We start from the raw sequence: 5,579 nt of genomic DNA, 5'->3' as shown, positions 1-5,579 counted from the left end.
GCCTTCTCAGTCGGTAGAGCATGGGAAGCTGAAAAGGCCTTGACTAGTGTAAGCACTGCTCAGCAACAACTAAAACATCGGTGTGTTATCGACATTGTTCTCATCCTAAACCCAAAACACAGCACTGTACCAGCTACTAGGAAGGAAATTAACTCTATCCCTGCCGAAACCAGGACACAGCGGAGAAGGGAATATGCAGCGGGACTTGATTTATTTGCACGAACACCGAGCAGGCAGAGCTGGCGCAGGTGTATTTCTGGTTATACTCATCTGCAGCGTTATCCTTGGGCCAGGTTTCATAGGCCACATGGGAACCAGAAACGTGCTGCCTGTTTAATAGCTTTATTTCCCTGTTTGTTCAACACTCTACCAGGAAGAGCTGCAATTCCCTACATTTAATACTGGGCCGGTGACATTGGTTCAAAGCTGTCCTGTGTTCTTCAACCACATAAACAAGGAGGGAAAAATCGATCCATAAAGTTAGCAGTGAATTTGCCGCAGCTGAATGCAAACTGACACAAACAGCCTCTTAATTAGCTAGTGAAATAATGAAATCACTTGGTCATGGAAGCACGCACAGGTACACTCACAGACGTATACACAAGTCCTCTTTGGGAAGGCCTACCCAGGGCCACCAGTGAAAAACATGGGGTATCCTACAGATCTGCTCTATAGGGGGCTAATAATTTTGGAGGAAGGAAGATCCATGGGGGCCCCAGATGGAGTTTAACCCCTTCCAGTGCTTCCTAGGAGCAGTCACTGATGCTCTGATCTTTACTGAGCATGTGAGACCAAGCCAGAGATTCCCAGAGGACCTGAGAGCAGCAGGAACTTCATCCAGAGTATCGGGACCTGCCTTGCTTGCATGCTACCCTCCCTCCCTTGCATTGTTTCTGCTTATGGTTCAGGATCTGCAGCCTCATGAGACAGCGCCGTATCCCTGCACATCTGAGCTGTAACCTAGTAGGTCCCACCTTGCCATCTGCCCCTCCTCTCAACCGGTCTCTCCCAGCCATGCCCATCTGGCAGCAGTGTAAGCTGTTAGCTGGTGGAGACAGCGCTGCCCCATACCCTCTAACCACTGCCCAGCAGCTTTTATATTGACCTATATGATGATATATTTACATGTCCACTCTAAAATGAAAGTCAAAGTCCCCTACAGCTGCGTGGGTCCATCCCACAGGTCCAGCTTTCAGCCTTTTCAGCCCAACCCTTGTAAAACACACTCCGCAACCCCAGCGGCGTGGCTCAGTGCAGCAGTGCATGAACAGTGCAGACGATGACCTGAGCAGATGTTTCGCTTCGGAAAAGCTTTGCAAAGCCACCAGGCATCTTACCCCGCTCCCCAACCGTGGGGCTGGGCTGGGAAAGGCTGGGCTGCTCCCTCTGGGGACGGGCACATCCCACGCCAGGTCCTGCTCGCACAGAGGTTGTCCCGTAGCGATGCACAGCTCTTGGCTCTGTGTGTTGGAGGAGGGTGTTGAACCCTGCAAATATAATCAGAGTCCTGGAGAACAAGCAGAAATTCCTGACGTTTTGCCACAGACAATATACTACTTCGCTGATTAAGGTTAAGCATTGAAAAAATGGACTCATGGATGGATGTTTGCCGGGCAGATGAGAAGGCAGAGCAGAGGCAGTGATAGGGGTGTTATTCTTAGTTTAACCTGTTGCACGAAGAGTTACCACACATGACAACATAGTGGCATCACACAGCAATAATCTCTTAGGACAGACGTTGCAGGGTGGTATACTGTGACATTAAGAAGGGACTGGCTGACTCAAGAGAAGAGACAATGGGGCTTTCAGCTCCATTTTGCCCCTTCAGAGCTCACTGGTGAGAAAATGAGAAAAGCAGTGGTTGCACACAGCTTTAAAAGAAGGGAAACATCCAGCCAAGCTCATCACGCCCCATAACTCTTGGGGGGAAACTCCTACCATAGCACCAGCTGGACCAAGCTTGTCCAGTTAGTCCATCACCTCCTGCGTAGCTCACGCTGTACCTGTTCTGTTCTGCTCCATTCGAACGTCAGGTATAGGGGAGTTAAAATCCTCACACTTTTAATTTTCTACTGCCAACCTCAAGAAACTCTTGATCTGGGTGCCAGTTCTTAGAGGGCAATGAAGCCTCCCCGTTTATGATCACAATGAGCTCAGATGTCCCCAGCTGCAATGGGGCGTCTTGCCTACGGCCAGAAAAAATCAAGGGGCAGAGGAGCTGCGGCACCAGCCCAGGCCCATGGCTGTCGCTGTCGGTACCTCTATCAGATGCCTCACAAGAAGGGACAAGGTGCTTCTGGCAGAAGGTTTGTTTGGTGGTAAGCCAGGGGTTTTTACATCATCTTCCTTCTTGCTCAGCTTTGTGGAGCAGCTAATCATTGGCCATCGTTGGGAGGGAGATCAAATCCTGGAAAGACAGATCAGTGGTGATGACAAGCTGAGCCTAAGGAAAGCTCACTATTAAAAGCCCTTCTTGCCTTGAGGGACTTTAGCAATGTCCCTCATGGCATTTCACCAGAAGGGAATCCCAAAGCACAGTAGAAATGACCACTATGTAGGAACCTGCTCCATCACCAGTGTTGTCAAAACTGCCTCCCTAAATCATGAAAATGCAACCTCCTCCTGGGAAAGGCAGAATTTGATAACCATCCGAAAAACTGTCACACAGTCATTCGTGGTCACGATGAAGAGTACTGTGTCCAAATGAAGCCACAAATGCAATTTATAGCAAAGGTTTTCAGGATCTGAAGTCTAAATTTAACATCTTAAATCAGTAAATTGGAGTCCCTGTGGTTTTCCAGGCTGAGAACTGATATTTCTCACCAACCTGAGCCAGACTCAGGTTATTCCAACGCGGACAGTGCTAATCACGAGGGCTATGTTGCAGGGGGTGAGAGGAGGAGGAGGAAGGATGGTGGTACACAAACTGCTTCCCAGGAGGACGATGCATCACCCATTGCAAATGCCTCACTACAAATGTCGATAGCACAGTCAAGTGGATAGGTGGTTTTATAAGACAAGAATTGCACGATAGGAAAAAACAGCATAAATGAGCAATTTTTAAGGCGGCGGCTTTTAGCAGGGCTTGTGGATGAAGCAGGAGTGGGTGCATGAACAATCTATATGTCCCAAGCAGAGAAAGGACAGTGTGTGGTCCAGAACCCCTGGAGGTGGCCAGCTATTAAAAATAGCAGTAGTCCCCAAGGTTTCAGGTGATGGGATGCCTTCGGATCCCTCTGATGTTACCCACAGCCCAGGTTTTGGCATCCCACAGCTACTTGCTTCTTTAGGCAGAAAGGGAGCAAACTGTAATGGGCTGCGCTTCCTCACTGCCCGTGGGAACAGTTGTTAGATCTGATCTAACAGGGGATGGCGGAGAAGAACAGACGAGGGAGGATTTTTGGAGGACCTGCCTCTTTGCCAAAAGCACCACAGGACCATAGAAGAAATAAAATTAATCAAACCTCCCTGCAAGGCTGGAGAAGTTTTTAAAACTTATTGTTTGGGGAGGGGAAAAACATATATGGCTTGGTTTGATTCACGCCAGGACCATCTGAGATCTGAGCACACCGCCCTGAACCACCACGCACTTCGCATCGCTACGGCTTTGCGAGACGCTCTGGTGATTTTGGAGACAGGTCGTTCCCGTAAGGCTAAAAGCACTGGTAAAGTGGGACGGCAGCTGAGCAGCCTGCACCTATGCTTCAGAGCAAAAAATAATCCCAAACAGGCACAGTCCCGGCAGGGGATGGGAGAGGGAAATGAAAAGGAAAAATGGCTTTTCCAGGCACAGAAAGCAAACGGAGGTGGGCAGCACACTGCTTTCCCAAAAGCAGATGCTTGAAAAGGTCTTGCATGCGACACCTACTCTCCTGCAGGGCAATTTCTTATCAGTTTAAAAGAAAAACTCCTCCCCAACACCTTTTTCCCCCCCTTTGCTCCTTCCCATCCCTCAAAGCCCCTGTACAATTCTGCTGGATTTGCAGCACCTTGTTCCCTGCGGCCCGAGGAGGTTTGAGTGAGTGTGCAGTTCCTGGGCAGATTTAGTAAGGACCGGCTATTTATCATTCTCCTGGCTCTTATGAAACACAGACAAATCCACCCTCCGGTCAGGTTTATTTTACGTTGCGTTTTGGAATGTGTAATTCTGTGTATTTTTGCAGGAACAAGAGCAATCTTAAAGAAGCATTAAATAATGAATTGCCTTAAATAATAGCCCTGCTGATACTACTAATGACTAGAAATCCTGTCGTCTTTGGTTAGAAGGACAATAATACACGGTTTACTTGCGGATATTTTAAGCATGCATCAGCAAAACATCTGGAAGTTTAAGTTAGTGATTAAATAAACTGCTGCGTATCTTTTAGGGTGATAGTTCTAGACAGTTACTGTTTTGGTAAATAACCCGCAGACGCAAAATAATGTTACATAAATAAACATGCTTAATCTTTCATCTTCTATTTTTTATGCCTCTTCACTAGCTGGCATCTGCAAAAGCAAAAGTGCATTTTTTTATTCTCCCATGAATAACAGAGTATAAAACATAAAGGAAAAATAACTCCAGTACCAGCTGGGTACGGAGGGACAGACGCCAGCGTGGAATCTGGGTTGATTTATGTATACTGAGATTTTCAAGTGACAGATTAATTGGCGTGATAATAATTCACCGAAACCAGGGAGAACTGGAGATGTCGCACTCCCCGTACTCCTCCCTCTACACGTGAAAGCCAAGGGCTATTCCGCTCCCTTTGCTCGGATGCTTTCTGGGGTTGTCCCACCAGCTTTGGAGAAAAGAGGGGGTTTCATATCACCTTCTGAGCACACACTGCCTGGTTTCTCCCCAAGCCAGTTAGATCCAGGAGTGCTGGTGCCTTCAACAGCAAGCCCCCTTCCGAACTGCAGAGAATAAATGCTGGTTGCAATTATGAAAAGAAAACAGCACAGGAGACCAGTGAAGGAACTGTGAAATGAAAGTCAGTTTTATTTTTTTGATTTACACTTGCATAGGCCAAAAAAAATTGTGTCTAGTTAAGACCGTGCAAGCAAAGATCCATCACAGAGCCACCGTCATTAACTTGTGATGTTGAAATGCAGTTCAGATGATGACAGCAGCAAGATAAGTGGAACATAAATAATGATGTGCCTATAAGTAATCTGCAGGAAGCCCTGCTTCCCAACCTCCACGGGAGCTGCAGAGAGGAGATCTGCGCTGTCAGCATTAATCACACCAAAGAACCAGGGAGACTGGTCTGGCTGGTGGAGACATTGGCTTGTCGTCCAGCAGATGCCAACTCTGGCCGTTGTCCAGGGGCAGGTTTGGATGCAAGGTGGATTTGGGCGAGCAGCGCATGGACAGGAGGTACGGGGGTGAGGTCGAGAGCCCCCGTGGTTCCTTTTCCCCATCCTGAGTAAATCATGGGGTGTCCCATGCGGACAGTCTGGTGGCTTTTATGGAAAACAAGTGTTGACAGCTTCCCAACATAGGTGTGACTTGCAACCACATTGATGGGGAACCACAGGAAAAATGAAACAAATCAGGAGTCCCTGGACGTCCAAGTTGGTGTCTGGGATCTTCAGTT

Source organism: Pygoscelis adeliae, unplaced genomic scaffold (assembly GCF_000699105.1).
Source record: "Pygoscelis adeliae isolate BGI_AS28 unplaced genomic scaffold, ASM69910v1 Scaffold29, whole genome shotgun sequence".
NCBI classification, from domain to species: domain Eukaryota; kingdom Metazoa; phylum Chordata; class Aves; order Sphenisciformes; family Spheniscidae; genus Pygoscelis; species Pygoscelis adeliae.
Note: the sequence above shows the minus strand (reverse complement) of the source record.